This window comes from Narcine bancroftii, chromosome 8 (genome assembly GCF_036971445.1).
Source record: "Narcine bancroftii isolate sNarBan1 chromosome 8, sNarBan1.hap1, whole genome shotgun sequence".
Lineage (NCBI taxonomy): Eukaryota > Metazoa > Chordata > Chondrichthyes > Torpediniformes > Narcinidae > Narcine > Narcine bancroftii.
Genome location: NC_091476.1, coordinates 28,424,892 through 28,452,281, shown reverse-complemented (window position 1 = coordinate 28,452,281; position 27,390 = coordinate 28,424,892). Strand labels below are relative to the sequence as shown.

Genomic DNA, 27,390 nt, shown 5'->3' with positions numbered 1-27,390 from the left:
AAATACAGACCCTTCTATCTAACCCGAGAGTTCTCCAGTGATTCTCACCAGTGTTTATATCCCTACCAATGCTGATTACAAACAGGCACTTGCGGAGCTGCATAATGCGGCCGACAACTTTAACCAGGCCTGTGTCAAGAAAACCCTGCCCAACTACCACCAGCATGTAAACTGCTGTACCAGAGGTCCCAGCGCCCTTGATTACTACCACACCAAGAAAAGGAAAGCCTACTGTTCTTTCCTGAGACTGCATTTTGGCTGTGCTCTTTCTGCCTTCATATAGATAGCGCTTAAAAAGAGAGACTCCGGAGATCAGGACAGCTAGAAGGTGGTCACAGGAGGCTGAAGAACTGTTAAAGGACTTCCTCAAGTCAACAGATTGGGTGGTGTTCAAAGACTCAGCTAAGGATCTGAATGTTTACACCAGAGCTGTCACAGACTTTTATCAAAACAGCTGTGGATGAATGTAACCCCCTTCAAATCATTTAGTGTTTTCCCCAACAAGAAGCCCTGGATGAACAAAGAAATCCAGAACCTGCTGAGAGCCTCATCACAGGCATTTAAGTCCAGAGGAAAATGAAAGCGACAAGGGATACCGACAGCTGTGGCAAGGCCTAAATGCCATAACCTGCTATAAAATCAAATCTGGTGTAGTAGCATATGGCAAAGCTTTGCTCCCAGAGGAACTCATTGCCTTCCACATCCAATATGACAATAGCAACAGCAAAGAACCACCTTCCTCACCCCTACATCCTCTGATGATCCCATCCTGTCTGTTACAGGGGATAAGTGTGTGTTGTCTTCAGGAGAGTGATTATGAGGAAAGCATCCAGCCCGGATGGAGTACCTGGCCGAGTATTAAAAATCTGCACTGACCAACACCAACATATTCACGGTTATCTTCAATAGCTCATTCCAGCTGGGTGTGGTACCCACCTGTTTCAAACGGGCATCAATCATACTGGTATTCAAGAGTGTAGTAACCTGCCTTAATGGCTATTGACCAGCAACACTTTCAACAACAGTGATGAAGTGTTTCACTGGCTCTACACAAAGCACTGGAAAACCTGGACAATAAAGATGCATTCATCAGGGTGCTCTTTATCATCTACAAACTGAAAGACTTGGGACTCAACACTCCATTGGATCATGGATTTCCTCACCTCCAGACCACAATTACTGAAGATGGAAAACATCTCCTCCACAATCTTCATCGGTACTGGAGCACTACAGGGCTACATTCTTAGCCCCTGTTCTACTCACTTGACATCTACCAGTTTGATAATAACATCATTGACCAAATTTGTCAACTATACCACCAGTCGTGGGCTGTATAAAGATGATGACTCAGGATACAGGAGCAAGATTGTAAATGGTGCACCAGCATCCTTGCACTTAATGTCACCAAAATTAAGGAGCTAATTGTTGACTTCAGGAAGGGAAACCAGAGGCATACAATCATTGGATGGATCAGAGGTGGTGAGGGAAAGCAAATTTAAGTTATTTGGAGTCACTAGCTCAGAGGATCTTTCCTAGACCCAATACACTGATGGCATCAAAAAGAAAGTACGTCGGCGCTTCTACTTCCTCAGGAGTGTGTGGAGATTTGTTATAACAACAGAACCCTGAGAAATTTCTACAGATGTGTGAAGTATTTTGAGTGGTTGCATCATGATCTGGTACGGAAACACCAATAGTCCTGAGCATATCCCTCCCCAATATCAAGAACATCTGCAAGGAACGCTGCCGTTGGAGAGCAGCAATCATCAAAGATCTACACCACCCAGCACATGCTCTGTTCTTGCTGCTGCCATCAGGAAAGAGGTATAGGTGCCACAAGACTCACACCACCAGGTTCAGGAACAGCTGCTACCCCTCTACCATCAGAATCCTCAACAAATTCAATCAGGGACTCATTTAAAAACTCTTATTTGTGCACTTTATTGATTTTTTTAAAAATTCTCTCTTTATTGCAGTTCATTTACATTCATTATCTGTTTACAGTTCTTTATTCGTTCACATGTATACGCTGTGTACAGTTTTTGCACTACCAATAAGTGGTAATTCTGCCTTGTCATATAAGAAGACGAATCTCAGGATTATATGTGATGTCATGTATGTGCTCTGACAATAAATCTGAAATCTCAATTTATTAACGTCCAATTTTGTGAGATTATTGGCATGATATACAAATAACTTTATCAGTCCTTTTTTGGTTAAATTAGAACCTTCCCCTTAATTGCTCTATTTGGTTTTTTCTCAAGAAGAAATATTATTGACTTCATCTCAAAAGCAAATTTTAGCTTTTACCTCATTGACAGCTGGATGGGCAATTTTGATGAAATTAAAAGACAGCACTCCACCTATTTGTACAATGTTAAAGATGTAAATGTGAACTTTTATAAGACATGGGGCCCATTCATGGAGTATTACCATAATTTAAAGAATTATGGTGCTTGGATGCTCCTAAGCAGCATTGTCTGGTTTCCAAATGTCTTCCTTTGTTTCCTGTGTATATTAGATATGCAAGTTTACCTTGTTTAGAGGGAGGGGTTTGATTAATGGGGGAGGGGGATTTCCTTTTTCCTTTTTTTTAATTATTTTGATATATTGGTTTGATTGGGAAGGGTGCACACAATTTGTACTATATATGATCTTTCTTTTTCAATCTTTTTATTGTTTTTTGAGAAAATAATAATATCAAATACATTGATATATATATATAAAATTCAGGTAAAAGTAAATTAAAATTAGATAGTAAACAACTGTAAACAAGATACAGTTGTCGATTAAAAAGGAAACGAAAAAAAGAAAAAAATCTATAACTAATATAATTTCTAACTCCAACCTATTATCTGAGCGATTACAATCAAAGCCAGACATCAACTACTAATTTCAATACTATTCAAAAAATGAAGAAATTTTTAAAAATTAATAAAGAGCAAAAATAATTGATCGATAAATTATAAAAATAATTTAAAAAGGAATCCCAAAGAGGAAAAAATGTTTTACTCATTTTGGTAGTTGAGCATCTAATTGTCTCTAGAAGGATGCCGTCAAATCCAATAACCATTGTGTATGTGTGGGAGAGACAATATCTTTCCACCACAGCAAAATGAGCCGTCTAGCAATCAGGGCAGCAAAAGCAACTACATGGGATTGAGATGGAATCAAAATTAAGTCCATTGGTCCACTCATTCCAAAAATAGCAATAAAAGGATTTGGATAGAGATCTATATCAAAAATTAAAGATAGTGTAGTAAATACCTCTTTCCAGTAGTTACAAAGGGAGGGACATAGCCAGAACATATGATATAAAGAACCTTCCTGAGTTGTACACTTACCACATTTAGAGGATGTACTATGTATGATCAAGGTTTTATTTGAAATGTACAAATTATTTATATTTTCTTATATTCTATCTTATGTATTGGATTTATATGTGTGCATTTTTTTTATTAAACTCAAAAATATTTAAAAATATAATAGATATGCAAAGAATCAAGCAGTAGTTCCAAAATCTGAGCTTATTTCCAAGAATTTCTTTTGTGAGGTAATAACTGCATTTTAATTGTTCTTCAATCAGTGTTAATTATGGTCTGTCATTAGCTCAATAAAGTTACAAAACTATTTTCCACTTTAAAAACATTTTTACTTCAGATTAGGGCAAGTACTGGAATTATGAAGACGTGCTTGAAAGACTCAAGTCAGACCATTTGAGATGGAAATTCTGACGAAGATAATTGGTTCAAAATCTATCACTAGAGAAAGAAACAGTAACTGTAAACATATTGATAGCCAACTGATTAGGTCCCTGGAGCACCACTAGCTAGTTGCAAGGAGCTTGTCAGGAACAAATTAAAAGGTCAGATTATGTACACATTTGAACCTTGCTCTGTCCTGGTCTTTATTGTTATTCTGCAAATTACTGATCTAAGGGCCTGGTGTACTTCCTATCTGGGCCCTTTGTTTTCTGCAATTGATGGCCTAATTCATTTGAATGGCATTGTCTACCTTTTTTTAAAAAAAAGCTTGTTTAGGCAAACTCTTATTCATTATTCTTTAATTAGATATTGTTTTTAATCAATCAATTAAAAGCAATTTCTTTTGTTTTAAGTGCATTATATTTTTTCAGTTTTACAGATCAATTGTAGTATGCCATTCTAGCCCCAATTTTCCAATTACGCCATGGCAGGCCACTGTTTTCTAAGCTGGAGCATATTTAATTACATTACTTACTAAAGAAACTGTTCTGCAACATATTTGATGCTTTTTAACCTGTATAATTGATAGATGGGCTCCCCTCCATTATCTTGGATAACTGAGACTCAACTCTAACAGTCATTGATTTATTATTATTTATTATAAATAAGCAGGCAAGTTTATATGCTCACATTCTTGAATATGATAATGACAAGATAATATTTTGAGCTTGGTTGAAGAATCAAATATTGGCCAGGATACTTTACTTGATACAATTCCACAAGTAGAGCAACTAGAAACTCAGTCCATGGATCACCATGACGACCTTCTTACAGACTCCTTCATTGTTTTAAAATGTCACTAAAAATCAAGAGTTGTCAAAACATTAAAATCACTTCAAGTTGTAAAAGGCACCATATAAATTTATGCTTTTTTATTTCTGCATTCCCTGCAGTACTTTAAAAAGCACGAAAATTACAAATTATTGCATTCAAATTTTTCAAGAGTGCATCCAATTCTGGTGAAATGAAGTATGGTAGTTTAAAAGGTGCCCGCTCTACAATTCAATATTATTTTAATTATTGACCAGTTTGCTTCAGCATAAATTACAGAATGGAAAGAGGACATTTGGCTTGTTATGGTCATTTTGGTTCTATGAAGAATAATCCATCTGATTCCATCACCCTGTGCTCTCTCCATACCTCTACAATTCTGTTTTTCTTTCTGATGCTTACTCAATTCCTTGAATGCCACAGTTCAATCCAATTCATTGCTTCCCCATCCCCACACAGCACATACAAGACCTATTGTGAATTTTTTCCCCCTTATTTTACTTACATGTTTTAGAGCGCCACGTCATTGTGCATCAACAATAATTCTCAATCTGAAGAATTTAAAATATGAACTTCTCCATAATTTCCACTTTGAATGTTAGCCCTCAAAATCAGCCAAATGGAGAAAATCTTATCTGTGAAGGTAATATAGGTGAATGAACGTCAGTACACTGTAACATCAACAAATTCACAACCAGCTTTTCAGGTCCAACGTAAAACATTCATCTTTTGTAAAACAAAATAAAGTGGTCAACATGACAAGTCATTTAAAAAAAAAAAATCAAAATTTAAGGTTAGAATTCTGATTTTTGAACAAAACTTACAAATTCTACTGACCATTAAATGACAATTCTCTATAAATGTACATCATATATAAAAGCAGACAAGAAATTAAAGGTTCTGCATAATACGCTACTTACTACAAATATATTTAGAGTAAAACCCTGGTAATCCGGAATTCAAGCAACTGGCAAAAAAATTGTGGAAAATAAATCTTAAAAATACACAAGTTTAAAATGAGTGTACCTTGCCTTTAGTTCACCAATAACGCAACACACCATCTCAAGCAGCTGGGAAGTTCACTTAACCAACATCTACAAATCCCCTAGGTGCCAGATACCAGAGGGTTTACTGTAGTTTGCTCAAACTACATTTCATGGAAGGAATATTAATGAGAGCATCAAGTAGCTGAACTAATGTTCAGTTACATTTCTATGATTATGGTTTTTTCTGCACTATCTGCCTAAATGGGAATTCCTTCCCTATCTGATTCTGCATTTTTATAACCAAACATACTGTTTGGAACAAAGATACTTTTTTTTCTTTTATTTGCCCCTGTACTCCACAATTTCATATTGAAAATCAAACAATTCACATGTGATTAAGGTGCACATTCCATGAGAAAAACCAAATAGAGCAATTAAGGGGCATGGTTCTAATTTGACCTTAAAAATGATTGATAAAGTTTGAAAGTAATTTTTCCAAAAATTTTCAAAACTAGGACGTCCAATGAAGCCTCAACAATGTTGCACTTATCACATAATGGATAATATCAGAATAGAAGAGATAGTTTAACTTCTGAAATATATGTTCTATGCGCCATTTTGAATTGCTATAAACAATGTTGTGCACAAAATGAGAATTCATTAATCAAATTTAGAATAGCCCAGTCCTCATCTGTAAGTAATAAATCCAAATCATGTTTCCAATCACTCTTGATCTTAACTAGCGAAGCGGTTCTCAAATCTATTAAATAATTGATATTGAACTTCTATGAGAAAATTGAGTCAAAAAGTGAATCAAGAATGTTTCAGAAATTCATGGAAAATCAGAAAACTTGAACTGAATAAAATGTCTGATCTGTAGACATCTGGGAAAAAAAATGACTATAGGGTAGTTTAATAAGAGGAAATATTATTGCCTTCATCTCTGAAGTGAATTTTAGCTTTTACCTCATTGATAGTTAGATGGGCAATTTTGATGAAATGGAAAAACAACACTTCCTACTAATATTCATTGGTTACAGGAGGTTATGTATTTTCTAAATAGAAAAAAAAAATCAGATATAATATTAAAGATGCAAAGGTGAATTTTTATAGCACATTTTAGTGAATTTTCATGGAGTATTACCATAATTTAAAAGAATCAGGGTGTTTGGATGCTCCTAAGCAGCATTGTCTAGTTTCCACATGTTGTCTTTCAGTTCCTATGTACATTAAATATGCAAGTTAACGTTGTTTAGAGGGAAGAGTTTGATTAATGGGGGGGGGGCCTTTTCTTTTCTGTTTTTCTTTTTTTTTATAAAATGTTTTGAAAATGGATTTATACTAAGTATATTTAAGGTATTATCTGAGAAGTATGAATTATGTCTTTTTTTTAAATATTTCATCCCATGTAGTAGATTAATATGTGAATGGGTTTTTTTAAAAATTAAACTCAATAAAGGTATTTTAAAAAGAAGTTGCACATTCCAGATTTATTCAAGGTTATTAGCATATAATTTGATTTGACCATGTACAAACAACAGCACTTTTTATCATTTCAGGGCACCATAATGTTTGGGACATTTGGCTTCACATGTGTTTGTGTTTACTCAGGTATGTTTAATTGTTTCACTGGTACAGGTATAAGAGAAATAGGCTTCCTGCTAAGCTTTAGAGCACCTTTGGAGTCTGTAGTTGCTATTTTCAACATGAGGACCAGAGTTGTGCCAATGAAAGTCAAAGAAGCCATTAAGTGGCTAAAAAACAAAAAGAAACCGCTCAAACCTTAGGATTACCAAATTCAACTTTTTGGAATATCATTAAGAAGAAAATACTGGTGAGCTCAGTAATCACAAAGGGAATGGTCAGCTAAGAAGACCTCCACTTCTGATGACATAAGAATTCTCATCATTATAAAGAAAATTCCCCAAATGCCTGTCCAGCAGATCAGAAACACTCTTCTGGAAACAGGTGTGAAAATGTCATTGATACTGTCCACAGAAGACTTCAGAAATACAGAGGCTACACTGCAAGATGCAAACCATTCGCTAGGCACAGAAATCAGATGGCTAGATTACAGTTTGCCAAGCAAGAAGCACTTGAAGCCAGCAGAATTCTGGAAAAAGGTCTTGCGAACAGATGAGACCAAGATTAACTGGTATCAGAGTGAAGGCAAGAGTACTGTGTGGAGGCATAAGGGAACTGCCCAAGATCCAAAGCATACCACCTCATCTATGAAACATGGTGGTGGCTAAAAACTGGAAAGTTCTTGAATGGCTAAGGCAGTCACCAAATCTAGGACATCCAATCTAAATCCAATTGAGCATGCCTTCCATATGCTAAAGAGAAAACTTAAGGGAACACACCCCCAAACGAGCAGGAGTGAAGATAGATGGCTTCAGTAGAGGCCTGGCAGAGAAGGGTGGCATGGTTAGCGAAATGGTTAGTGCAATGCTGCTACATCATCAGCGATTGGGACTGGGGTTCGAATTCTGTGCTATCTGTAAGGAGTTGGTACATTATCCCTGTGTCTGTGTGGATTTCTTCCAGGGGCTGGGATGTTTAATTTAGATAAATTTCCAAGCTGGGTTAAAATAGAATTGAGTAAAATAGGAGAGGATTCTATCCAGGATTTTATTTATAAATGGAATTCAAAATTGTTAATAGGAATTAGAGATATACCTATTTTGAGACATTTAATTGAATTATGGATTAAAATAAATTACGACAGGTAAAAAAGATTTGATATCTCGTAAAATGCCTTTGTATCAAAATAGACTTCTTCCTTTTTCTATGAATACTCATTATTTGAAAATTTGGAATCAAATAAGAACTAAGAAAGTAGAGGATTATTTTGAAGGTAATAAATTTATTACTTTTCAATGAATGAAAGAGAAATTTAATATTTTTCGTTATTATCAAGTTAGGGTTTTAATGGTTGATAAGTTAGGTCATGATTTAATATTACCTAGACAGAATGAATTAGAAATATTGATAAGTAAAGGGAGTATAAATAAGTTTATTTCAGAGATGTATAGATTACTTCAAAAAGTTGTTCCCAAGTTAGGAATTCATAAATCAAGATTAACATGGGAGGTTGATTTAAATAGATGAAAATGATTTGAAACAACAAAGTATGACAAAAATTATTCATGTTAGATATAGATTAGTTCAATATAATTTTTACATTATATTTATTTCCTCAAAAATTAACCAAGTTGCATTCAACACTGTCTGATTTATGTTTTATATGTGGCCAAGAAGTTGGTTCCTTTTTTCACTCCACTTGGGAGTGTTCTAGGGTAAAGTCTTTCTGGTTACACGTTAAAGATTTTGTTTTAGAGAAAATACTAAGTTAAACTCCCACAGGATCCAATGTTCTTATTGTTGGGTAATATTAAAGTGGTTAGTATTAAATTATGATTAACTATGTATCAAATTGAATTTTTACGATGGGCTTTAGCTGTTTCTAGGAAATGCATAACCATTACTTGTAAATCAGATATGGATTATGGGATGGAGAGGTAGTATGCTGAATTACGTTCATGTATTCCACTTGAGAAAATAAGTTATAATTTCTGTAATAAATATCATTGTTTCTTTTTCTTTTTTTAGTTTAGGATTAGTGGATGGGAGGAATGAGGGGTTCTTTTTATTTTCTTTTCTATATATGTACCACATGTGTTCTTTCTATGTATCTTCTTTGGCTTGGCTTCGCGGACGAAGATTTATGGAGGGGGTAAAAAGTCCACGTCAGCTGCAGGCTCGTTTGTGGCTGACCAGTCCGATGCGGGACAGGCAGACACGATTGCAGCGGTTGCAAGGGAAAATTGGTTGGTTGGGGTTGGGTGTTGGGTTTTTCCTCCTTTGCCTTTTGTCAGTGAGGTGGGCTCTGCGGTCTTCTTCAAAGGAGGCTGCTGCCCGCCAAACTGTGAGGCGCCAAGATGCACGGTTTGAGGCGTTATCAGCCCACTGGCGGTGGTCAATGTGGCAGGCACCAAGAGATTTCTTTAGGCAGTCCTTGTACCTTTTCTTTGGTGCACCTCTGTCACGGTGGCCAGTGGAGAGCTCGCCATATAATACGATCTTGGGAAGGCGATGGTCCTCCATTCTGGAGACGTGACCCATCCAGCGCAGCTGGATCTTCAGCAGCGTGGACTCGATGCTGTCGACCTCTGCCATCTCGAGTACCTCGACGTTAGGGGTGTGAGCGTCCAATGGATGTATACTCTTATTCAATACGTATGTATGGATGTGGTTTTGACATTCTTAAATAAAATGTTTTAAAAAATTCCTCCGGGGCTCTGGTTTCCTCCCACTCTTCAAAACATACTGGGAATTGTTGGTTAATTGGGCAGCACGGGCTCGTGGGTCAAAATGGCCTATTACCGTGCTGTATGTCCAAAATGTAAATAAATAAAAAGTAAAATACTCATGTCTATGAGTCACAGGCTTCAAACAGTCATTGCATGCAATGGATATGTAACAAAGTACTAAACATGACTACTTTGATATACATACCATTGCTTTGTCCCAAAAATTATGGTGTCCGAAATGAGGAACGATATATAAAAAGTGTTGTAATTTCTACATGGTCAAACGAAGATGTATACAAATAACCTTGAATAAAATCTGGATTGTGTACTTTAATCACATGTGAATTGCTTGATTACAAATTTAAAACTGTGGAGCACGTGGGCAAAAAAAAAAGAAAAAAAAATGTATTTGTCCCAAATATTAAGGGACCGAATTGTATGTATGCATATAACACATACTGATATATAAAAATCATTACTTTGGATGATAATAAATTAGTGGAGAAAATCTGCCACAATAGATTTTTATCTTAGAAATGCCAGGATCACAAAATTATGCCTAAAAATATATGTTTTTTGTAAAATACAAGCAGCTTTGATATTGAGAATGACTGACAATACAAATTATGCTATACTAGTACCTGAAGTACACTGTTCTCACAATCTCCCCTGTTATCAAAATATACCCTTAAATTGTTAAAATTTAGATATTCACCAGTTTTATTTCTGGAGTACAATGTAATTCAATAACTGCAGGATAAGATACTCATTGAATGTGATCGACAAATGACATTTATTAGAATAATTCTGGTAACTGCTGTTAAACAAGAAGACATTTGATTTGCTGCATTCCCAGAAAACCAATGCAAACTTCAGAGGCACTACATTAAAAGTACAGTTGTACTACATAAATCCAACAACACTTGCTGTTGACAAATATGTACTCATAGATAAAATGAAAAAAACTGAAAATAAGCACCAAGTCACATAGCACCTGTAGAGAAGAAACAGGTTAATACTTAAACTGACTTAAAACAATAATCTCCAGTCTATTCATCAATCCTGCCTAATCAGTTGAATACTTCCAATATTTTTAGATCAGATATGAAAATATTACACAATATTGCTTTTAGTCTGCCATAAGGCAAAGATTCAGCATTAGCACTGCCCGACACCCCCTACAGTCAGAGAAAGAAAACCAAAAGAGAGTCCCCCAGTGTCACTGAGTGTTCGTGGATTCTCCTATAGTGCTCCCGCTGCATTTGCAACAGTATCAGTTCAAACCAATGGCAAACCTAACCCAGATCCAAACTTCTTAACATAATGAGGAAGCCTTCAGCACCGAAGACCCTTCGGGAGCCCTCAGCATCCTTTTGAATCCCAGTTTCGATATCTGGTTCTCAACTGCCAGTCTCCAACAGCCCGTGTGGGTTCGTCACCTGGAAATCGCCTACAGCTTGCTGCCTGTGTGTGTCATTCAGCCATCGAGCCCCTCACTGGTCGCCACCAAGCTCTTCGTCCTTGAGGATGACCACTCTGCTTCTCCTTCTCTACATTTAAAACCTGTGAATAGCTGTTGGAAATTGGACTGGGTGGTAGGACCCACTCTCCCCGGGTCCACACAACCCCTGCCATTTTTTTTTCTGTATTTTTCAGTTACAGGATCCACATTATTTTTATTTTCTTACAACTCCAACAATATCCATGTCACTAACTGTATGTAGTGAATTCTACAAAATATTGTCCTTTACTGTTAAAACAATATTAGATCCTTGTCATAGCAACATCGAGAAGTAATCACTGTTCACTGAAAGCATTTTCCCCACAGGTACTGCCTCTTTGCAGAGCACAAATATATTACAAAGCAGAAGACATCATGGGGCAAAAAGATCAAAAGAAGTGGAAAAAGGGGGGAATCAAAATAGCTTCAGGATAATGCAGCTAGAAGTACAAGGGACATGATTCACTATCAATAATACCAAAAGGCTGGAGTTGCAGGATGGGATACTTTTAATACCGTAAGACATGGACCATGCTCTTGTTCCAGCCTGATCTCAGGACTCGTTCTGAGGGAGGGTCTTGGCATAACTGCCGTTATTAGGGGATTCCAGGGGGTGGAGTCACTGAGGGAAGCCATACATATGGACCATACATACACACAGTTCCAGTAACAGTATACAGTGGTGTAGCACCACAGGACTAATATCTGGAAGTTTCTTAAACTTTAAGATAAAACCCTTTACTCCAATTTACAAATTTTAAATGGAAAATTTTGATTTGCAATTTTTTTTCTCCATCTGAATCAGCATGCAGCAACACCTGAGGAACTACAACAGGGAGATAAGGGAGGACACAACAGCAGTGGGGGGGGGAAGGCTCTGTGAATGGAGAGGCAAGGGGGCAGAGAGCTGGAGGAAAGAATGCAGAGGGATAGGGAAGAGAGGGAGAGCAGTCCAGCAGAAATTGGAAAAGTCGATGTGTGGTGATATGTTTCCTCCATTGTATATAGTTATGATTGACTACTGTGTATATATATATATATATAAATATATATATGGAGCTGGCCCACCCACTGATGACTCCTCCCCCATGGTTCTGGGCCATAAAGATCAAGCCACCTCTCCCTTCCTCCCATTCCTCCACCTGGATCTGGGCCAGTGAGGTTCTTCTGTCCGTTAAAGCCTATCGTTCCCTGCCTAGTCTTTGTGGTTACTAGTAGTGCACTACACGATGCTAATGCACATCTGGTTGGAGTGCGCTGACGGAAAATTGGGTGTTGCTCCTCCAATTTACGCGAGGCCTTGCTCTGTCAATGCAGGAGGCCGTGGATAGACATGCCAGTCTGGGAAAGGGGCACAGAACTGATCTGGTCGGTCACTGGAAGATCCCTGCCATTGATGTGGGCAGAGCGAAGGTGATCAGCTTATTACCTCCTGCCTGTGCTCCAACCTCTGCCCATTTTGTTCTTGCGCCTGCCCATTATTTTGTTCATGCCTTTAAGTCCGAAACGTTGGCTGTGTATCTTTATCTTTGCTATATAAAGTACACTGCTGACCAGCTGAGTTTCTCCAGCAGTGTTTTTAAACTTTAACCACGGTGTCTGGCAACCTGATTGTTTTAATTTCGGCAAGTCAGGTTTGCTGCCAAATGCTGCAAACCTTCCTTTTGCTTAAATGTGTGTTGAGCCTATAACCTCCTGCCTGTGTCCCTATAGCATCAGGGCCGCAGCCCTCGTGAGGAGGGGGGGGGGGGGCCTTTGCACTGAACTTTAGACGGGGAAAGAAGGCCTATCACGGCCCCTAACCACCCCCCCCCCCCCCTTCCTTTCTCCGGGTCAGACACCAACTACCCGCCCAATTGCCGACATGTTGTTTCTCCGCCATGTTTCCCAGTGTTTGTTCCCGCACATTTAGAAAGGGGGGGATTATCTCAGTGCACGAAACCCTGGCCCAAGCCCCCCACATTGGGCCACGCCGCCCTCCTCCCCCGCTATTTCACTGCACCCGGCCGCGAACAAGACACGAACTCACTTCTCCTTCGTGCCGCCTCCTCCTCCTTCTTCACAGCCCAAAGTCTGGGACTGAGCGACGAAAAACGTTTCCCGTCTCTCTCCCGATTTGCTTCTTCCCTTTGGTCCGCCAAGATTGCAGGCCTTGCGTCGGGCCGGCCAGAGGGGGAGGGGGGTGGGGTCGACTGGGCCGCGGCCTAACTGCGGCCTTAACCCGGCCTAGTTCGGCCCGCCCTTCGGTTCCCTCAGTTTACGGGGCCCGAGGCGCGCTCCCTCCCACCCACCCCTGCTGGGCGGGCCCACTCTCAATCAGCGGGCCGCTTGCTCGCGGCGCTGCGGCTTGTCCGGCGACGTGGTGCAGTCTGCTGCCCGGGCGGGCGAGGGAGAAGGGAGGGCGGGGAGGGGGGGGCCGAACGCGACCCCGATTCCGGGCCCCGCCAATTAGGCTTCGACCTGGCGGCAGCGGCGGGCTTCGCGCGCGCGCCCCTTCCGCCCGCACCGGCCTTTTCGGGGTTACGTCAGAGCGAGGCAGCTGAGGAGCTGCAGCCTTGAGCCGCAGGGTAGAGCCGAGCCACAGGCTGGGCTGATGCGCTGCAGCGACAAAAACCGCAGGAATCGGGCAAAATCTGCAGTCACTGCCGCAAAATAACGCAGGGCGAAAAAGGTGCGTTTCAAAAATCCTGCAAGCGAGCAGCCACACTATATTCTTGGGGGGGGGGAGGGGAGGGGAGAGGGGGGGGGGGGGGTGCAGGATGATCCACTCCAGGCCTAGCGGACTTATTGTTCCCATTTCTGTTGTAATATTGGGCTTCCTTTGATTCAAGTGGGCATGAAACCCCCCATGTGAAAGTAACCCCTTCAGTTTTAAATGGCCTCATCGGGCAGCAGGAGGAATGGGGGAAGGGGTGGGAGAGAACTTGCAAGGTTTTGCCATTTCTGGAATATTGACATGACCAAACAACATTCAGAGCCAGAATTTATTGTCATGAACATGTCACGAAATTCGCTGTTCTGTGGCAGCATCACAGAGCGAGCCGATAAGCCACCTGACCCAATGCCCCTTGAACAACTTTGCGTGGGTCTAACGCTCAAGCGACTTTATTTTGCGAGCTGCCTGGACCAACCACGCCCTCGACACCTGTCGACGTCTGCTTTTGGTACCCGTGCAAACTGGGGGCATGATTTCCTCCCGTGTCGCCAATTTAAAATGCCCTCTCTTGATGGCTTTATTGGGATCGCTTGGGTCCAGACATATTCAGTACGCAATGCTCCATTTTTCTTTCTGCGCCAAAAAAGAGTACATGATAAACATGAAAAATGTGTTTGAAACTGTGACAATGGCCCACTATTTTCGAGCAGTGATTTTGAGTGCTTTGCCTGAGGTGGAGGCTGACTTGCTCAACAGGTTTCCGCCTTGACAAAGGCAGAAGAAATGCATGGGAGTATTATGCAAAATAGAAATAGTGCCAGAAAAAGTCAAAGTAAGGTGGTGGCTGTGGTTCATTGTTTATTCAGGAATCTGATGGCGGAGGGGAAGAAGCTGACATTGAGCCGCTGAGTGCTCGTCTTCAGGCTCCTGTACTTTTTCCCCGATGGTAGCAGAATGAAGAGGGCATGGCTTGGGTGGTGGAAGACTTTGACGATAGAGGCTGCTTTCTTTAGAAACCGCCCCTTGTAGATGTTCTCGATAGAGTGAAGCCTGGTGCCTGTGATGTCGCAGGCTGAGTTAACAACTCTGGAGTTTTTTTTCTCTTGTCCTGAGCATTGGACTTTCCATTCTTGACAGTGATGCAACTGGCCAGAATGCTCTCCATGGTACACCTGTGAAAAATGAAAGCCTGCAGAAACTGAATGTAGTTAATACACAAAAGTGCTGGAGAAACTCAGTACGTTCTAGAGATGCTTTTGTGCCTTAACAAACAATATTTAAGGCAAGAATCGCCCACTTATTAAAATCCACATCTCTAAAACATTTACATATTGTCAGGGAGATAGTTTTACAGAACCAAATGAGTTACTCTAGCTGTCCTCATTTTCATTGTCAGAACACTGGCCCTCATTGAAACTTGAAATATGATATAATACCTAACTAAATAAGTATAATGCATGGTTGACAACTATTTGTTCATATGAAAATCTGTCATAAATTTGTATGCATCACCAATTAAAGAATCTGACAAAATAAGTATATATTTTAAGACTGAGTTTTTATTTTTATTTTAAATATTTTTATTGAGTTTAATATATAAACTTGCATACAAAATATTAAGGAAAACACATAACAAGTCATCTCATATACATACAAGTACAAAAAAATTGATGGAACTACATTAGAGAGTTCCTTAATCTACATGAGAAACAAGTTATTGAATTAATCTGTGATAACCAGGTTTAAATCCATATTTCCCAAATTAATCCAAATTAAAATAGATAAAAGAAAACATAGAAAACTAAATCTAGTCTACCCCCTCCCTCTAATCAAGGTAACCTTTGTAAAAGAAAAGGGAAATCATGGATCGGATAGTGACCTCCAGACATCGGACAGAGAATCTCCCATGCACCGCAGTACCCCAGTCCACAACCTAGCTTATGCCGAAAACCTCCACCAAATGGATGAGGGATATGAGAAATATGATTCCTTTGATTCCTCTTCTTCTTTCTCCTACCTCCAGCTGTTGCAATAATTTAAGAGTTGGCATCATGTCTTGCACAACAAATTGTTTATTGGTGTTTGCTCAAGTTGACAATTGTATAAAGTTATTCAAAGTTGAATTCACAGTTTTAACTGTTAAATGTTATTTAAATCTTTTGTTTGCACTACTCTTTCCCAACTTGTGCAATAAAATTTTACAAAAATGCGTTATTTCTTGGCGTTATTTGTTTACAGATTTGACATAATAACTTCACGGATAGCTTGTGACTCTGCACTTGTGAATCCTGATAAGCAACATGATCAAGCTCAGGGAGATCTTGTAGCTCAGTGATCCACTCAGGCATGAGCTGGTCCTTGCTAATTTCACATACATTGTGTAGGGTACAACAGGCAACAACATTGTTACAAATTGTTACAAAGATCAAGTCGTTTGGCTAGGCACCTCCAGCGATCTTTAAGACATCTGAAAGCATTCTCCACCACCTATTTTATTGAGTTCAAATGGTAGTTGAATCTTCGCTGTGGTTGATCGAGAGCCTGTTGCTCAGTAAACCTCTTCATTAGCTAATTACTGAGAGGGTAAGCGAGGTCTCTGATTAGATGCATGGGGATTTCCACTGTATTAAGTCTTAGATCTCTATGGGCAGAGAAATGTAGATATTAAAGAACTTTATGCATACTCTTACAGCATGAACAGTCAGTTCATGGATGCCTTCTAATGACTTCTGTACAATACAAAAATTGAATCAGATTCACAGTATTAATTTAACTTTGATTGCATGTGAGAAGTAAAACGATTGCCTGCTTGAGCTAGACATACGTCACTGCACAATGGGGCATTACACTTACTTCACATGGGAAGAGATACCCCCCCAATCCTCGGCCTTTCTGTAGATGGGCGAGTTGGCTAAAATTCAATAATCATACAAACCCACATGCCCATCTGTGAAGCTGGAACAAAAAAGGAACAGAGTGAGGCACGTTGATTGTTGAAGACAAGTAATTGTAATTCAGGCTGTGTTCCTTACTGGCAGTTGTCAACAACAGCTTGAAGAACAATGGAGTGCCACCCTTTCTGATTGTCATAGGCTGCAATGATGGGAATATGTGTGCGATTGATGGCACCAACACACATTGGGTACCCCATTCTGCAAGTCTGAAAATTGTCTCCTGAAGATGTGCACCACTCGCTGGTCAACAAAATGTCTGAAAGGGGTCCTATTCAACGCTCCACTAACTTTGTGCACCAACACAAAGTTGTGACACCTACACCAAAAATACAACTAATGAATGTGGCAGCATACCACCACAGAGCAACAGCAAGTATAAGCCAAGGTACAGAAGGCATGGCGATGTTGTTACCTTGCGCCTTAATTCCAGCACCAAGAGTTCCAAATCAAAGTCAAAGGAGTCCTGAGATATTCAAAACTGACTCCACCAATCATCTTCATCAAAATTGTCAGCCATTAGACCAGAATTCAGACCTGTCTCTACTCAACATTCTTCTTTCAGATTGCACCTCAAGAAGACTCAAAACAGACAAATGTTTCTGCCCACCGTTCTTCCTCATGTAGCTCCATGCTTCTCTTCGATCTTTCCGCAAACGTTCTTCTGATCATTAGCATGTTATTCATACAGGACAGATAGTGTACACATCAAGTCGAACATGACATGCAGCAAATCTGTGTGCACTTGAAAAATGCCATAAATGGAAATGGTTAGCATTTGCACGTCAAGAATGCCCTCCATATTGTTCATTTGAAAGCTGTCAGTGCCTGGTGCGGACATTACATATCACAAAGGATGCCAACACTGTTGCTGTAGGTCCCACCTCCTTTGGGACTGGGATACCAGAAATGTCACACTGAACTGGTATTTCTTGGTTCAGTATGAACACTGCGATCCGACCCAACCTGGTTGCAACACGGGTCACTGACATGACAATTTACTTGGATCTCAGTGTGAAAGCACCTATTGAAAGACAGAGCTGAGGGAAAGGCAACAGGGGGAAGAAGAAGGCAAGTGGGGAGTTTAATGGAAACTGGAGAAGTGGATGTCAATACTGTTCGGTTGGAGGGTGCCCAGATGGAAGATGAAGTGTTAATCCTCCTATTTGTGAATGGTCTCAGTCTGGTAGCGCATGAGTTCATGGACAGACATGTCAGCAAGGGAATGGGATGGGTAATTGAAATGGGTGGTCGCTCGGAGATCTATACTATTGCGGCGGACAGAGCTGAGGTGCTCCACAAAGTGATCTTCCAGTCTGCACCCAGTCTCTCTGATGTAGAGGAAACTACAATGGGAACACCAGATGCAGATTCACAAGTGAAATGTTGCTTCACTTGGAAGGACTCTTTGGGGCACTGAATGGTGGTGAGCGACAATGTATGGGTGCAAGTGGGGCATCTCCTGCAGTCACAGGGTTAGGTGCCAAAAGGACAAGGGAGTCATGGAGGGAGTGGTCCCTGCGGAAGTTGGAGTGGGGAGGAGAGGGGAATGTGTTTAGTGGTGGGATCACTATAGAGGCAAGGTTTATTTATTTGATATCCTGAGCTCCATTCATAACTTACCACAGGGTCTTGCAAAACAAGAAATTTTGTGATGCACGTTCATGACAATATTCTGATTCTGACAGGATAAGGTGGAGAAGCAAAAGAGGAAAAAGGTAAATAAAATTCATGTGAATCAAATACCCATTGTATGATTAACTAAATTATAAATGAGCAACTTATTCAAGGTCACAAGACCAATCTCATAAACCAAAGTATAATCAGTAATAAAAGGCTTCTGATCCAAATAGATTAAACAGAAAATTTATGAAAATAAATCACTGTTGGTTTTGATTTACTGTTGCAATTCTTCTGAAGAGAATGGAGTGACAGTATTTAAGGTTGTGAGGAATACAATGATACCAACCAAAAGCCAAATTAAGTGAAACCATGGAAAACTAATATGAATATTCGATTCCAAACATAGACATTTTATAATTTCTGCTAATGAACATGTACAAAAAAAAATTAGTGGCAAATCTTGCGTAATTTCTCAATCTAGAATAATATTGTCCAGATTTTGTGGTTGTAATGAGGGTGAAATATATTCACTGTGTTTAAATCTTAAAACAGACTTAAAGTTCGGGATGATTCACATGTTGAGTTAATTAAATCCAGCAGTTGTCATCATTCATTCCCACTCCTCATGGTATGCTCTGTTTTTTTTTAAACTTTCTGGAGCATAATCAACAGAAATCCGTAAATTTTCAAGAACTCATTGTTCTGAAAAAAAAAATTGATGTTTAAAACTTGGAAAAAGTTGTGATGTGAGTAAGATTTAAAATGGCATTCTGGCCATGATTACTCCTCTTCAACGTCTCTAGTATGTTGATGTCATTCCCTGATTAATATATCCTGTTTGTTAGCTATCAGAATTATTCAATGTGATTATCAGGTCAGTCACCTTGATGTCATTGCTGCTAGAGGCCAGAGATCCCTTAGAGTTGATGCAGTCAGAGGTTCCCACCTGCTTCAAAGGATCATTGATCATCAATCATAGCAGTACCGAAGAAGAGAGAGTGAGCTGCCTCAATCACTGTCACCCAGTAACACTCACATCCACTGTGAGGAAATGCTTTGAGAGGCCGGTCATGGCCAGAATTAACTCGTACCTAAGTAAAGATCTGGACCCACTTCAATTCGCCTACTGCCACAATCGCACCACCGCAGATGCAATATTACTGGCTCTCCATTCAGCCTGAATCACCTGGACAATAGTAACACATAAATCAAGCCACTTTTTGTTTTCTACAGTTCAGATTTCAACACCCTCAGTTAATGAGTTTCAAAACCTGGTCTTCTGTATCTCTGCAACTGAATCTTTTACTTCCTCATCGGAAGACCACATTCAGATGGGTAACAACTGTCTCCACTCAACACAGATGGAACTCAAGGATGCGTGTTTAGCCCACTGTTCTACTCACTCTATACCCATGACTGTGTGGCTAGGGATCATTCTAATGCCATCTACAAATTTGCTGATGACACCACTGTCAATGGCAGAATCGCAGACGACAATGAGGAAGTGTACAGGAGTGAGATAGATCAGCTGGTTGACTGGTGTCACAGCAACCTTGCATTCTATATTAGCAAAACTAAGGAACTGATTTTGGACTTCAAGAGGGTGAAATCAGCACAGCACAAACCAGTCCTCATGGAAGGGTCAGCAGTGAAAGGGTAAAGAACTTTGTTCCTTGGGGTCAACATCTCTGAAGATCTATCTTGGGGCCACCGTGATGATGCAATCATGAAGAAGGCACCAAGTCTCTAGCAAATTTCTACAGGTATACCGTGGAGAGTATTCTGATTGGTTTCATGACTGGTATGGAAGTGCCATTGCACAGGAAAGGAAAAGACTAAGGAGAGATGTGAATTCGGCTCCCGCCATTCATGGGATTAAGGATATCTACAAAAGGCGGTGCCTCAAGAAAGTAGTCTCTATCCTCAAGGACTCTCATTCCCCAGGACATGCCCTCTTCACACTGCTGCCATCAGGAGGGAGTTACAGGAAACTGGACGAACACCCTACAGTACAAAAATGGCTTCTTCCCCTCTGACATCAGGTGGACAATGAAGTACAGTCATTACTTCTTTATGCACTAATTTTTTAATTTATTGTAAAATGTAACTTGTAGCAATATTTGCACATACTGCTGCAAAACAACCAATTTCATGACATGTTCAGGACAATAAATTCTAATACTGAATTTGATAGTAATACAGCAACCATCATAGGAAAAGGGCAAAATTATGCCTTCAAAATAATTCATTCAACATTGGTACATTGGTAGGAATTTGTATTTGATTTACTAATAGCACATCGTGAATAATTAAATGTTTTATTTTCATGTTTTGAGTACACACTTGCCATATTTATCATGCTTCTAAGAAAAATATGTATATTTATTTTGCTAATTTAAAATAGTTACATTATGAGCTCCTACTCTGGTGTCAACATATACAGTGAATCAATGATTGGCAGACTACTAAACTTTATTTCAATATGTAGGCCGCAATATTGCTAAGAGAACTAAAGGATAAAGTTAACTGACTTCAGTAGTATTTAATAGATCATTTCTAACTTAGAGAGACTCTCATACTGCCTAGATTTCTGCTATTAGTTGAGAAGACAGATAAGTCCAAAAGTATATTGCTTAGAGACAAATATCTGAACTGGGAAAATATAACAAGATTATATCTCAGAAACTTGTAAATCTAATATAATCCATTGAATCTTTTTTGTTTTAATATAAAACAATCTCACAATTTATGTTAAAAGCAATTATGAGAGCACTCAATGTTATTCACTGCACTACCATGCAAAATTACCATGAATGAATCTTGAAATTAATAATATAAAATCAGTTAAGGTTTAGTTTTGATAGCCTTTATATTGATTCATCTTTTTTGTGAATAAAGTATTTTCCTTAATTTCTATTGAAATATTGATGTGCTTATTAAATTTAAGTCTTTTAACAACAGGAATAAAGTATTATTTAAGTAACTGTACTTCATTAAGCATAATAGACTCCTTTCGAAAATATTCTTTGGAGATCTGAGTAATCTAAGATGAACTCTTCCAGCTAATTTATTGCAGAATAATGTTCACCGAAGTAATCCTCCCACTTTCACGAAAATGGCACGTCAAGCACAAGAATTCAAAACATTCAGTTCTTGAAGGATATGTGCAAGATTGAGTCTGTTCCAAATATAAGATAAGCATTTAGTTTTCTTGTCCTGATTTGCAAAAAAATGTGAATACTATGATGTGCAGCAATCTTTTTTCTAATTCTGCTGGAGACTGGGTCATGAGAACCAGCTCTCGGAACCAGCTCTTGGAACCAGAATTTGATAGGATGCCAAAGCCAAGGAGAGCTCCCAAAGGCCCCTGAACAGTTAAGGCTTCCTCATCATATGGGAGATTTGGATGTGGGCTCAGGTTGCCCATGGTTTGAACTGAACTGGAGTCTTGTGCAATTGCAGAGGCTGTCAGAGTGCTGGAGGCAAATCTTTTTCTCTGTCTGTAAGGGGCGTCGGGCAATGCTAATGGCGAATCTTTGCTTTATGGCAGACTAAAGGTAATTTCTGTTTTTTTTAACATGATAATAAATAGTATTTGATCTCTAACAAAATTGTAAGAGAGATTAATAATTAGTTATGCATGACAAAATTGCAAGAGAGGCACAAATAAAGTAAGCCCCATCTCAGGTCATCAAACCTAGAGTCTGTAATTTCTCCATTACAGTTAAGATCTGTTTTCCTTTTCAAATAAAAAGAGATTTTGAATTCTCCCACTGGGAAAGTAAAAGAACATTGTGCAGAATATCTTGCTAACCTATTTGCTGTTGTGCCTATAGCTTGTCATAGCCTTCCTCTTCGCTTATTGCTGGATTGGCAATTTTAATATGCAGAATTACTAATTTTTGTGGTGAAAGGCATTTGTAAAGATGTATGGACTGGCCAGTCTGAACCTACCTGACCTTCTCTAACCATCCTTTGGCTCCACCCTGGATTTCCCAATGAAGGCTGGCGTTGCCGGACTTACCCTGACTTGCTCCTGTACCTGGAATCTGGCCAAGTAGTGTATCAGTAATGCTTAGGCTTTTGGTAATTAAAGGCGTTTAATCACTGCATCATGTCGACATGATTATTGTATGTAGCACAATTTATTTACTGAAACAAAAGTCATGGAAGCTCAGCATATAGGTCAAAGCAGTAACAATTGGGAAGATGCCTGGTCACCCAACCCACAGGTGGTGGAGTCAAACCAACCACATGGTGCAGTAGCGGACACATCCCTGGGGTCTGCATAAACTGCAACGGGTAATGGGAGAAGTTTTCCGGCTGACTACGCTCACGATTGAACCCAGGGAGCCCAATGCAGACATTATGTTCGAGAGGTGGCTGCACAGGATGCAGACGTTCATGCGCCGCCATAACCTAAGGGATGCTGAAGATAAATATGATCTTCTGTTTGCATCCGTGGGCAATCGGGTGTTTCAAATAATTAGATACTGCTGAACGTATGTGATGGCGACTAGCATCAACCACACGAGACAGAGTGCAAGTAAAACGCAAGGTTTAATAGGCTAATATATACAGCTAAGCCTTGCCTCTGTGCAAGTTTAGGCCAGAATGAAGGGGGATGAGCTGCAACCAGTTTATATATACAAAGTCACCACCCTGGTGACCTAGTGGTGCCACCACATTCACCCCCCCCCTTAAAAATTTTTGGCCTCCCTCCCCCCCTTCTTCTCTTTTCCATGCATTTATAAGTCCAGTATCTGGCGAGGTTTTCTTTTCCTTCTGGAAATTCGGGGTACTAGAGCAGGAAGGCGGGGGGGGGGGGGGGAGTGGAGGATATTAATGGTCTAGGGTCCTGACATTGGGTGGGAATATGCTGAGGGGGTGTTGGGCTTCCCATCGGGGTACTGGTTGTGGGGGTGTGTTGTTCGGCGGGGCCCCATGGGGTGAGTGACAATTGTCTGTCCTGGTGTCTGTCATTCTTTGCGCTGGTCTGTAGGGGTCCACGACCCTCCTGCATCATTGTAATGGAAGATTCTAACCTATTTTTTAACCTGTTTTTTCTTAATTTCCAGCTCTTGGTTTTGCAGAGCTGAGAACCTTTTTTTTTAAATTTGCAGCTTTGGGTTCTGCAAGGCTGAGAACCTAATTGTTTTTAGAATCAGCAGACATAAGCAAAATTTCACTGAGGGGCCAGAGATGCTGTTATCTGAAGAAAGGACATCTGTGTACTGAGAACATTTAATCTTCCTGCTTGTTTTGGTCACAGACTGTCAGAGGCCTAGCCTTGACGCAATGTTTTGGTCACAGACTGTCAGAGGCCTAGCCTTGACGCAATATAAACCATTTATTCAAAGTGATAAGCTATGAATAAGCAGTTTTTGGGTAATATAAGCCATGGTCCCGCTACTGAAGTTAGAGACTCTCCGAGAGGTGGCAACATCTCTCAGCAAGAAGAAGAAGAACTTCTGGAGTCCAGCCAACGTCCCAGTCAGGGGAGGTGGAGAAGCTGCTACCGGCGCCCTGACAACCTACTACCAGTGTGCAGTCGTTGCCTCGCTTCGGCAGTTGGGACCAGTCCAAGCGTTGATAAGTATAGTTGGGAAGGGCTTGCATATTGTAGTGTGAAATCAGCTTTTGAATTTGTAATAAACATTTGTATAATCTGAACTGCTCTCGGTGTGTGTGTCTATTTTCTTTCGGTAGTTCAAACACTGACCAATCTAAAACGAACAAAGTGAGAGGTACAAGTTTACCCAAGACAATCATCCACAATTCCTTCCCGCTGATCCGTAGGGGTCTGCAGCTCTCCTGCGTCATCCACTGTCCCTGCTGATTCATAGGGGTCGGTTCTCCTGTGTCGTCTACACGTCTGGCTGGAGCGAGGTCCCTGGTGGCCACTGAGTCTTCCTGTTCATCCCTGAATGCAACGTATGCGTAGTGGGGGTTCGCATGCCTCGCTTCCACTGGCTCCACCAGAGGGTCCAATTTGTGGGGCCTGCAGTGTTTCCAGAGGAGCTCCGGTCCCGGTGTCATTAACCATCTAGACAGCACCGTGCCTGTCGTGGCTTTCCTTGAGAAAGAAAACATATGGTCATGAGGTGTCGTGTAAATGGCGGTACACAACAGCAACCGTATGGAGTGCAAGGCCTCCGGTAACACATCTTGCCACCTTGCCACTGGTAAGTCTTTTGCCTTTAAGGTCAGTAGGACTGTTTTTCAGATAGTGGCATTTTCCCTTTCTACCTGCCCATTACCTCTGGGGTTATAGCTTGTGGAGCAACTGGTGGCGATGCCTCTATCTCTCAGGTACTGCTGGACCTCAGCACTCATAAAGGTGGCATCCCTATCTGTGTGTATATAGCTGGGGTACCCACACATGCTGAAAATGGATTGCAGGCACTTTATTATCGTGGCTGCGGATACATCGGGACACAGAATAGCAAAAGGGAAGCGTGAATATTTGTCTATGGCATAAAGGAAATAGATGTTTCTGTCATAGGAAGGGAGCGGGCCTTTAAAGTCGAGGCTGAGGCACTCGAAAGGTCTTGTAGCTTTTATCAGTCTGTGAAACTGCAGTTTGCACTCCACACAAATGGGGCAGTCCCTGCTTACTGTCCGTACCTCCTCTACCGAGAATGGGAGATTTTGGACCTTTATGAAGAGGAACAGTCTAGCGACTCCCGGGTGGCCCAGCTCATTGTGCAAGCTCTGCAGCTGAGACATGTGATTGAGGGCTGCTCATTGAGCCTCCCTGGACGGTATAGAATGTCGTAACTATACGTAGTTCTATCCTCCAGTGCAGGATTTAATCATTTTTTTAAATCTTCCACCTTTTCTGGTTATCAAACATAAAAGCCACGGATCGTTGGTCCGTGACAAGGGTGAAGTGTTTACATGCCAGATAATGTCTCCACAATGGTTTGAGCCTCCTCCACTGCCGAGTGTCTTACCTTGGACTCCTGTAGGGTCCGCGAGAAAAAAGCTACCGGTCGCCCCTCCTGGTTCAGAGTGGCAGCCAACGCTACATCTGAGGCGTCGGTCTCTACCTGAAAAGGAATCGTCTCATCTATGGATCACAGGGTTGCTTTTGCAATCAGATCTCTAATCTCTGTAAAGGCTTTGATAGCTGCTGGGCTCAGAGGAAAAGCTGAGGCTTTTATGAGTGGGCGGGCCCTGTTGGCGTAGTTGGGGACCCACTGTACGCAATATGCGAAAAGTCCCAAACATCTCTTTAAGGTTTTCTGTGAGTGTGGGACCGGGAAGTCTAGAAGCAGGCACATGGGGCGGGGTCCGGGCTGATTTTCCCGTTCTGCACCACATAGCCCAGGGTGGCCAGTTTCCTAGTGCCGAAGACGCATTTATCCCTATTATACGTTAGATTGCGTTCCTCTGCTGCCTGAAAAAAATGTTGAAGGTTAGTGTCGTGGTCAGCTTGCTAGTGGCCGCAAATCGTAACATTGTCCAGGTATGGGAACACCGCCTGGAGATGGTACTCGTCCACTATGCGGTCCATCTCCCACTAGAACAGGAGGTGATGCCAAAGGGGAGGTGGAGGAACTGATACAGCCTGCTGTCTGCCTCAAACACCGTGTATATGTGGTCTCTCTCTAATGGGCAACTGGTGGTACGCTGCCTTGAGGTCTTTGGTAAAGAACACTTTATACTGAGAAATGTGCTGTTTACCATGTCCGGAATATGTGGTGGTGGGTAGGCATCCAGCTGTGTAAATTTGTTCATCGTTTGACTGTAATCCACCACCACGTGCCTCTTCTCCCCTGACTTCACTACAATGACTTGTGCTCTCCAGGGGCTGGAGCTCTTTTCTATAATGCCCTCTTGCAGGAGTCTGCGGACTTCTGTTCTAATGAACTCTCTGTCCCTCAGGCTGTACCTCCTGCTCTTGGTGGCTACTGGGGTGCAGTTGGGAGTGAGGTGCATGAATAGTGTGGGTGGGGGGGGGGGGGGGGGGGGTTCTATATTCAGGGCCGTCAGGCTACAGTGTCGCCTATGCTCAAGGAGCAGTGGGGGAAGCGGCCCATTATGTACTATCGTGATGCTTTTCAATTGGCACTGGAAGTCTAGCCCCAGTAGGACGGGAGCACAGAGGCGTGGGAGAACTAGCAACTTAAACTCTTAATGCTCTTGCCCTGTATTTCCAGTGTGATCCTGCAGAAATGTTTTACCTTAGCTACGTGTCTGTTAGACGCTAATAAAATCTGGTGGTCACTTGGGTACATGTTTAGAGCAAGGCGTTCTACCAGCCCTTGGTCTATGAAACTTTCCGTACTCCCGCTATCCATCAAGCAATTTACTGTCAATCCATTAACTTTAATACTAACAGTAGCGTCCGATAAATTGTGTGGACTCGCCTGATTCAAACGCAGAGAGGCAAGCATAGCACGTCCTCCATTCCGTTAGTACTCGGCATCCTGGTCGTAGTAGCACTCTTTATTGTAGTCATCCCCCGATAGTGATGTCCTCTGTCCGGCATCCTTTGCCCAAGATGGCCGACAGCACATGGCACTCTGCTTCTGCCTGCCTGAGGAGGAAGAAGAAGACCTCTCCCACCTCTCATTTGCATGAGAAAGGGCTTTGGCGGGAGCCTTAAGGCTTCTACAGACTTTCACATAATTTCCTCTCTTTCCACACTTTGAACAGTCCTTTTCCTAGCCGGGCACTGAGCTCTGGGGTGCTTGGGCTGTCTGCCAAAAGGGCACGTAGCGCTCCAGTGGGTCTGCAGCTGCTATATGCTGCCCTTGATCACTCATATTCCTCTCCCTGTGAGAGGCTACCGAGTCCAGCAGTGAGTACTCTTCTAG

The 27,390-nt window shown here is 41.1% G+C and overlaps 1 protein-coding gene and 1 long non-coding RNA gene across 5 annotated transcripts in view; one reads left to right on the top strand and one right to left on the bottom strand.

The window, feature by feature from the left end:
* Nucleotides 1–13,999, bottom strand: part of znf711 (zinc finger protein 711) — a 57,432-nt gene extending 43,433 nt beyond the window's left edge. The window contains exons 1-3 of one of the 3 annotated variants that reach the window (XM_069893399.1): nt 13,365–13,999; nt 5,041–5,170; nt 4,395–4,563 (exon numbers count right to left, since the gene is read on the bottom strand). The gene's annotated coding sequence lies outside the window, so the exon portion shown is untranslated. The remainder of the gene's footprint in view (nt 1–4,394; nt 4,564–5,040; nt 5,171–13,364) is intronic. The other 2 variants (XM_069893398.1, XM_069893400.1) reach the window with 2 other exon arrangements.
* LOC138740562 (uncharacterized) overlaps nt 13,672–27,390 on the top strand; it is a 53,078-nt gene continuing 39,359 nt past the window's right edge. Inside the window, exons 1-2 of one of the 2 annotated variants that reach the window (XR_011343002.1) lie at nt 13,672–14,006; nt 22,028–22,122. This is a non-coding gene — a long non-coding RNA (uncharacterized lncRNA). The remainder of the gene's footprint in view (nt 14,007–22,027; nt 22,123–27,390) is intronic. The other variant, XR_011343001.1, reaches the window with a different exon arrangement.